This window comes from Eulemur rufifrons, chromosome 7 (assembly GCF_041146395.1).
Source record: "Eulemur rufifrons isolate Redbay chromosome 7, OSU_ERuf_1, whole genome shotgun sequence".
Lineage (NCBI taxonomy): Eukaryota > Metazoa > Chordata > Mammalia > Primates > Lemuridae > Eulemur > Eulemur rufifrons.
The window spans coordinates 53,241,420-53,251,247 of record NC_090989.1 but is presented as its reverse complement, the minus strand read 5'-3'; the positions used below and the strand labels follow the sequence as shown (position 1 = coordinate 53,251,247).

The window sequence follows — 9,828 nt, the reverse complement described above, 5'->3', positions numbered from 1 at the left end:
TTTAATGTCAGGACAAAAAGAAAATACTTAATAAAACTTTATGCTGTGTCTTAAGAGAAAATTTATCAGGTTAGTTCCCTTTTGAGTCTATTTACTTTTTTGCCATAAAGACTACTTATTTATTTTAAGAATGTAAAGAGATTTATGTCTTGAGTTAGGACTGTCAGTTAAATGAAAGTGTGTTTTAACTTCAACTTCTTTTACCTGAGGCTCATTCATATATGTTACAGGTACTTCTTATCAAGATATATTCCCTAAACCTCACAGCCTTATTATAATTTCATTCTTTCTTTTCCTCCTTTCAAATATTTACAACTTTGCTTTTGACATACATACAATAGTGTCCTGTTTGTGACTTAATTCCTTTATAGGAGTCAGCAAATAAAGGGCCAGCTAATAAATATTTTAGGCTTTGTGAGACCTAGAGTCTCTGTCACAACTACTCAACCCTGCAATTGCAGGGTTAAAAAGCAGCCATAGACAATAATATAGCAGCCACAGATAAAAATAAATGGCCATGGCTGTGTTCCAGTAAAACTTTATTAACAAAAACAGTCAATGCTTGGATGTTATTTCTACTCATTAACAAATGTTAACATAAATGTTACACATAAATGTAAATATAAACATTTCTTTAGGTTTGGTAATCTTTGGAGATCTATTTTATTTGATAATAATATAGCCACTTAATTCTTTTTGTGTTTTCTATTGGCCCGGTATATCTTTTGGTACCGATTTACTTTTAACCTGTGTGATAATATATAAAATGCATGACTTATAAACATATAGTTAGGTCCTACTTTTATATCTGTTTTGACAAAAGGAGTCCTTTACTTTCACAGTCTACTTAGAGTTACTATTGCACCACTTAAAATATAGGAACCTTGCAGCTATATAGGTCCATTTGTCCTTTTCTTATCTTTTATGCTATAATTGACATATATATTACCTCTATATACATAACTAGCCTCCAAAACAATGTTATAATTTTTCTTTAAACAGCTATATGGAATACCCCTGGCTATCATCATCAATATATTTACCTATTTGCATGCGGTAATACAAAATAGTTCTTCAGTGTAATATTACCGTTTTTCCCTTTGGAAATAATAAGTTGGGGGCAGATACTACAAATATGCTACTTCTCTTCTAACTTTCATCCATAAGTTTTAGCATCTCTTGATAATTCTTGCCCGAATCGGTTATTACTCTGATGGTTACCAAATGGTTATTTTCTCTTTGTAATGTTAGAAAATTGAACATTTTAGTAATGTTATGATACACTGAGAATAGCAGTCTAAATGGCATCGCTTATATCACTGACAAAATTAAAATATAGTACTTACAGTTTTACAATTAATATAGCATGTACTTTCTTTTTTTGTGCATATTTTTACAAGCCAAGATTTTGATATTTGCTTTCTGTAGTTTAAGAAAATAAATAAATGGTATGTTAAGCATATTGGATTTTGTTTAAACCACGGATCCTTTTGTTGTTATTTTTCTTTCCAAACCCACTAATATGAGAATTGCTCATTTAAATCATGAGATTCTATTAGTTTGGGTCATCACTTGCCTTGCTGCTCTCAGTGATCACCAAAAAATATTAAATTAAATGTGTATTACCCATAAAAATAAGTATTTTCGATTAAGAAACTAATTATACGTTTCCAGCCTTCACTGAGCTTACATATAAGATAATCAATTTTTTAAAAATAGAATGAATTTTAAAATGGCCTGTGCTTTAAAAAGGCAGATGTTTTATTGATTCTTTTATAATGTGGATAATGCCTGATAAACACTTGAAAGTGTAGGCCTCTGTATTCTATAAATTGAGAGGAAACATTGTGAAATAAAAAAATCATGGGTTATTTTGAACATGCAAAAATACTCTGAAATCTTACACAGTCTTACTTGGTTCAGCATTTTGTAGCTAATTGACTTTCTTCCTGTCATTCAAATACTCTGTGAGGCCTGTTTGGTTTATGGTTGTGTTCCTCTGGAAGTCATTTCAAAAATACCCTAGAGAAAACTTAATTATCACATCACCATGAATGAGAGGTATCATAATTCTCAGAACCCAGCTTTTTTGCACACTGAGCTATAAATAATCTCTTCATAAATACAGGAAAAAGTATGCATCTTTTCTCCCAACTAAATGTACTTTTTTTTCCGGTTGTCTAATTCCCCAGGGACACAGATTTTATATGCTCTTAATAGCTCAAAAAATGATGGATAATCCCAGGATATATAACAAAGGGGTTTTTTTTTTATGTGAGGTCCACTTAATGTGTAAGAGAGTGACATTTTCAGAGTCAATAGGATAGATTGGGTTTCAGTTTCATTATGTTATTAAAAACTAATTTTCCAGTAAGTAGTGGAGCATTTGGCAGGGATTTAGTAGAGAACATGATTCTGCCTCCCATTACATTATCTACACTGTTATTCTAAGTGTTATATTTCATCTTACTTATCTCAAAGAGCCAAGAGATATAATGTATTAGAGTAGCCTTATGCTTTTCTCAAACTTCAAATAAAACGGCTTATGATTAGCCCTATTAAAAGACAAAACTATTTATGTTCAGTTAGGCAGGGTTTTCATTTACCCGCAAATAAAGGCTACTATCAACTACTATAATACATACTAATTTATGTAATACCTACAGTTAATCAGCATGTTAGAGCTGAAAGGATTCTGAAAGAACAGTGAGCCCAGGCCCCTTGTGCTAAAGAAGACATTTAAACTTTATGTTGCATTCTCAGAAAGATGTCCCATAATTCAAACACAAACTGATGTGTGATTAAAAAATAAATGTGGATGTGGGCTGGGTGCAGCGGCTTATGTTTATATTCTCAGCACTTTGGGAGGCTGAAGCAGGAGAATTGCTTAAGCTCAGGAGTTCAAGGTTGCAGTCAGCTGTGATTGCCACTGCACCACAGCCTGGGTTGACACAGCATGACTTTGTCTCAAAAAAAAAAAAAAAAAAATGTAGGCTGGGTAAAGTGGTTAACACCTATAATTCTAGTATTTCGGGGAGGTCAGGCCAGGAGATAGAGACCAAAAAAATTAAATAAATAATAGCCAGGCATAGCAGTGCACACCTGTAGTCCCAGCTACTCAGGAGGCTGAGGCAGGAAGATTGCTTGATCCCAGGAGTCTGAGGTTGCAGTGAGCTACAGTGATGCCACTGCACTGTAGCCTGGGCAACATAGTGAGACCCTATCTCAAAAAAATAAACATGTCATTTTGAACCAGTTTCACAACTAGGAATTTATCTTAAGGAAATAAGGATGTGCGCTAAGATTTAGGTACAGTAATATTCATTACAACATTGTTTATTATGACACAAAATGGGATATAGTCCATATATATAATAAGATTGGCTAATCAGTATAAAATACAATTATCCAATAGAATATCATGTATCCTTTTTAAGATATTGAAATATATATTAATCATGGAAAAAGATTTCTGATGTGTTAAGTGGCAAAAGCAGCATACCAAATTCTCTGTAAACAATGATTCAGATAGCTGAATATCTTTAAGATGTATGTTTATTTGCAAACAGTGAACAGTGGTAACCTGAGTAATGCACTTATGATTGACTCTTACTTGGATTCTAATATTTTTTAACTAAATTATTTTAACTTTTTAAAACCATGGGTTTTAAAACATTGTTTTTATAACCACATATAGATTTGACTTCTGGCTTTTATTAAGGAAAGCTTTTATTTAACATATTTTATTCTCTTGTAAAAGTAGGATAATATTAGAAAAATATATTAGAAAAAAATAATAAAGCTCATGGCTCTTAGTAGGTTTTTAATTAAGTGTTTATCTCCCTTTTGTAGGGGGAATGGAATAGAACACTCATTATAGCCTTTGTTTTTGGTTTCTTATTTCTCTTCATCAAATTTATGGCCAAACCACAGCTACCCTACGCAACTGTAGTAGTCTGGGTTGCTCTCCAGCCTGATTTATTTCTATTAAATAGCTGTTCTAAGCGGTGTTAAGTAAACATTTTTCTTTTTGAAAGAAGCATTTTTCATACTTTAAATCAGCCTTCTATCGGGTGTCGTAGTCTTTGCTAATTAATGAATGTACCTACAAAATTCATTATGAGGTACATTTTTCTTTAATTTCTTGGAAGAGATTATGAGAAAAAGGCGTAGTTGAGAAGAGTTTGCCAAATTTTAATAACAAAACAATGTCTAGGACTTGGATCCCATTATATTCCTAGCTCTTTTGATAGATTTATGGACACAAAAGAGCAAACAACTTTTAGAAAGATACTTAATTAAGCCACATATTTGTAATAGCCTCAGTGATTTTCAATTTAATGTAAATTAGAATTTTTTATTTTATGTTAATAGTTCTATTTAAATAAATGTCATTTTTGTATTAGCTTCTTTTAAAAAGTCCAGAAATGGACTTTTAGTGCTGTGCATCCCTAAGTCAAGATTTATGCATTGTGTTTACAGAAATAATGAAAATATAAACCTTTAGTTGTAATATCAAGGAATGGTTTACAAGAATATTGGAAATTTGTATAGGATCAAGAGGAGCGATAACTTGGTAATAGATGTTTGAAGCTAACTGTGTAAAAACACTTTCAGAAAACAATAAGCAAGGTTACCCTGAAGCATTTAGTCTGAGAGGCATTTCATACAAGTACCCTGGAGATTAGACTGATGGAAGCTATGACTTGAATGGCTGCTATCCTTGAGCTACTGAATAAGAAACTGGGATTATTGATATTGTAGGTTGATCCTGTAGCATAATGTCTCATTTGCTATGTTGCTTGGGTGGATATTTAATTTCTGGTCATTCTGATACTTCCAGAGGCTGTGTTTCTTCATAAGGTTCTGTGATCATTACCTATTAGTGAAATGTACTTTTTTATGTCTCTTTTGGATCTGTCCCATTTTATGAGCAATAGATTCACCTTAATTTTACTGTGAGATTCTCTATTTGGGGAAAAGGAAGGGGAATAAGAATTAAGAAAAGATATATGGACTTTCTGTTTCTACTTTGCCATGTAAAGAACTTGTCTCCCACTCTCACAAGAAGAAAAGGCTGAACAATAGTGAGACCCTGTTGCAACAAAACAATTTAAAAAATTTTGGTGTTGTGGTGTGTGCCTGTGGTCCAAACTACTCAAGAGGCTGAGGTGGCATGATTGCTTGAGGCCAAGAGTTGGAGGTTTCAGTGAGCTATGATCAGGCCACCGCACTCCAGCCCAAGCAACAGAGCGAGACCCCATCTCTTAAAAAAAAGAAAAAGAAAGCTGAACAAACGGAAAAATCAGTGGCTTTCCTTGGACCCATCAGATAATTGAGATCACAGAACAAACCACCACCCTGAAAACTAATACAGAGAATATAGATCAATTTAACTAAAGCACTGGTAGGAACACTTAAAGAGTAAATATGACAAATTACTAATGAACTAGCTTGAGAGTTAAAACCTCCTAGGGATCCATTCCACTCATTTGTTCTTCAGAGGAGGAACATAGGCAGCTACAGTGTGCCCAGCCAGAAGGGTGTGAACCTGAGGCCTCACTTCCACAAGGACTGGCAGTGGTGGTGGCCATGTGGTCCAACAAGCTAGATGGAGGCTCCACAGATGCAGGGCCTAGCAAGCAAGAGCACACTGTCATTGCCTAGCACCCCGTGTCTGGACCCATCTAGCCCATATAAGATGTCCCACAGTGAGGTCTTGTACCAAAGTAAAAACTGGCAGGGGCTTCAGCTTGGAAGGGTTAAAATGGCCAGCATCCACAAGGAAGTGGTTCAAACCTTTGATTATCTGTGGCTCCAAGGAGACAGAACATAGTCTACCAAGTCCTTAAAGGCCAATCAATGTCCAGTGGCTGAAGAAGTACCACTCAGAGTTCATCCTCTTCCCCCCCGGAAGCTTTTGGCCCCCAAGAAGGAAGACAGCTCTGCTGAACTCAAATTGGCCACCCGCCGACAGGACCGATAATGTGCACATGGAGTATCTACAAAAAGGAAAAAGACAGTCTCATGACCAAGAATAACTTCAAGGCTTTCATTAGTCTTTGCATGGCCAATGCCCAGCCCTTTGGCATCGGAGCAAAAAGGGCCAAGGAAGCTTCATAATGGGATCCTGAAAAACTAAAGTTCTGTTGGGGATTTGAAATAAATCAGTAGTTTGAAAAAAAAGTTCTGGCCCCTCCCCCACACACACTCCCACACTTTCCTGAGCTTCATGTGACTCTGGGAGCCCCACCAGATTTTCACAGTGAAGATCAGAGAAAACTCCCCTCATGTTTGACCAGGGGCAGGGGAAAATTTTGAAATTAGCCCAGAGCATTCTCCATAACAAAGGTGTACCCCATAAAAGTTGACCACTTTTCAGAGTTGGGGAAGCAAAAATTACCCAATTCCAGTCACATCTGGCCTTCAAGGCTCATCTAAGGGAGGAAAAAAAAAGGCACAGAAGCACTTGTAAAAGTTACAGCCCAGGGGCACACACCCACTGAATGATAGAGTGGTCATCACTACTGAGCCCATGAGTATTAAAAAGATAATAAGTGAACATTCTAAATAACTCTGTGATTACAACTTTGATAGGTAAAATAGACCAACTTCTTAAAAGACAAACTAACAAAATTCACAAAAGGAGAAAGATAATCTGAATAGGCCTATATGAGTTAAAGAAATTGAATCAATAGCCTTCCAAAACAGCAGCAAGCCCAGATAGTTTCAGTGGTGAATGCTACCAAACATTTAGGAGAGAAATTATACAACTGTACAATGTCTTCCAGAAAATAGAAACGGGATTTCACTTTACATCATTCTACTTAACATCCATACAATCAATGATTTTCAGTGCTGAAAATTGATGAGCTACGAAGCCATGAAAAGAAATGGAGGAATAAATATTATAATAAATGCATATTGCTAAATGAAAGAAAAAGCCAGTCTGAAAAGGCTATATATATGTGATTCCAACTATATTCTGGAAAAGTCAGAAACTGTAGCAACACTTGGAACTGGTTTGGGGAAGGAGGGGTGAATAGGTTGAACATAAGGGATTTTAAGGGCAGTGAAACTATTCTGTATGATACTGTAATGGTGAGTGCCTCACATTCACTTGTCAAAATCCACAGAACTGTGCAACACAAAATTAACCTTAATGTACACTGTGGACTATGGTTAATAATGCATCAATATTGGTTCATTAATTGTAACAATATTCCACTAATGCAAGATGTAAAAAATAATAGGAGTGCCAGGGGATAGAGTGAATACATGGAAATCTGTCTGCTCTCTCAATCTAAAACTGTACCAGGCCGGACGCGGTGGCTCAAACCTGTAATCCTAGCACACTGGGAGGCCGAGGCGGGAGAATCACTTGAGCTCAGGAGCTGGAGACCAGCCTGAGCAAGAGCGAGACCTCATCTCTAAAAAAAAAAAAAAAAACTGAACTAAAAAAATTTGTAATTTTTTAATGTGAAAAAGAAGTATATGTGGTGACAGTTGTTTCTCTTTCAGCCCTCTCTTAGTCATATAGTTCTCCTCCCCAGAATCATTGACTTTTTGGCCAGCTTCTTTATATATACTTAAAGAGATAAGCAATACATAAACAAGTACATACCTGTATACATTTTTGGCGGGTTGCAGAAATGAAAGAATTCTAAACATATTCTTCTGTACCTTCCAGGATATTAGTACAAGTAGAGCTTCTTGATCATTTTTGACAGTTTCATAATAGTTTACCAATATACCACAGTTTATTTAACTCATATTAATGAACACTTAAATTGTTTTTAGTCTTTTGCTGTGATGAAGACATTGCAATTAATATCCTTATACAGATGTCATTTCAAGTAGAATAACTTGGTTAAAGTGTATACATTTTTTAAATATCCCACCAACAATGTTTGTTTCCTCACATCTTCATCATTCCATTGTAATCCAACTTTTTCAACCATTATGATGTTAACAAACTTTTTGTGGCTGTCATATATGTAAAAACTTTCTGTTTCCTTTTCTGTAAACTGTTTAATCCATTTCCAATTTTCCTTATGGGTTATCCATCTTTATCTTCTTGGATTGCAAGTGATCTTTACTTAGTAAGTAAATTTTCCATCTGTCTACGATAAAGTTGTAAATATTTTTTCCCAGTTAGCTGGCTGTCATTTGACTTTGGGTGTATCTTTTCTGTGAAGAATTTTTTTATTTGTAAATTTTTTATCTTTTCTAATTTTTATTGCAGCTTGATACTATTTTAATATTTTATAAAATTGATCTGCCCTCATTTTTTGAGAATTTTCCTATATATTTGCTTGTTTATTTTTCCATATTATTTATTTTAGAATCATCTAGTTCAAAACAAAAACTCAACACCCCAGTGACTCTTTTATTTGGATAATGTTAGGTTTATAGGTTCATTGATTATGTTAGGAAGAATTGACATCCCTGTGATATTAAATCATCTTTTCTAAAACATATGCCTTTTCATGGGTTCAAGTCTTTTATGAACTTCAGTAATATTTTAATTGCATATAGTTTTTGTATATTGTTAAATTTCAACTTTTTTGTCATTTTTATGCATTTTCTGATTTAAAAATATATAAATATATACAGAGGCTATTGATTTCTATAAACAGTTTTATATTTTGTACCAAACCATTACTGAATTTACCTGAAAGAATCCAAAAGAATCACTAAAAACTACTGTAAATAATAATAAACCATTTATATTATCTGTAAGAAAAATTTACATTCTCATTTCCAAACTTTAAATCACCTATTTCTCTTATCCAGATCAATTTTTTTTAGATATGGTGAAAAAGGAATTTTCTGTTCATTTCTGGGTTTAATAGATAAAATTCTATTATTTTCCTGTTAAGCACCTAACTTTTGGGTTATCTGTTTTTGGTATATACATTTTACCATGTTAAGTATTCATCTGTTTCTGTCAAAACTGTAAAGGGATTGTATCAAAATGTATATGGAATTTTATCAGATTTTTTTTGACATCTGTGAAAGATAATGTGACTTCTCTCTTTTTATTAGTATCCTATCAGTCAGTATATGTATAGTTTGTGCTTCAATAACCAATAGCCCCAAAATCTTAGTAGCTTAAAACATGATTGGCCTCCCAGTGCTTACCACAGGCTGTGTTCTTACACTGCCTGTATAGAAAGAGGAGGCAGAGTAAAGCTACCCCACGTATACCCCAGCCCAGGCCCTGTACCTGGTCTGTATTGTGAATGGGGGAACATGGAAAAAAAGAAAATAAAAAACATGATTTATTTCTTGTTCTTGCTACATGCCAGTGGATCTCCATCCAGCCCTTACTCAGGAGCCAGGCTCAAAGCAGCCATATCTGGAGCTTTTAGGGTTGATATCTATAGTGGAAAGAAAAGGAGCATGGCAAGTCAGCTACTGACTTAAACCTTCCACTGGGAATCAACACGTGTCACTTTGGTTTACATTTTATTGACCAGTGCAAATCACATGGCTGCAAACTACGAGGAGAGAGAGGGAACAAATTCTACTATGTGCCCTGGAAAAGGACTGGAAATGTTTGGTTGATACATGATGGAATGTATTAATATGTTCCTTAATTTAAATGATCCTTAAATTTCCAAAACATAGAATGCATTATGAAAATGTTTTGGTGTCATTATCACTAGAACGGGCTCCTTATGAGAGTGGGCTTGTTATAAAAGCAAGTTAGGCGTCGTCTTGCCTTCTTGGTCTTGCCCTTGCTTGTCCTTCTGCTTTCCACCATGGGATGATGCAGCAAGAATGCCCTCTCCAGATGTAGGATCCCCAACCTTTGACTCCCAG

The 9,828-nt window shown here is 34.7% G+C and overlaps 1 non-coding gene across 1 annotated transcript; it reads left to right on the top strand.

Annotated features, from left to right (window-relative positions):
* The first annotated feature begins 9,127 nt into the window (after positions 1-9,127).
* On the top strand, positions 9,128-9,259 carry LOC138389000 (small nucleolar RNA SNORA51). The gene has a single exon (XR_011234446.1). It is a non-coding gene; the product is annotated as a small nucleolar RNA SNORA51 (small nucleolar RNA).
* The last annotated feature ends 569 nt before the right edge of the window (positions 9,260-9,828 follow it).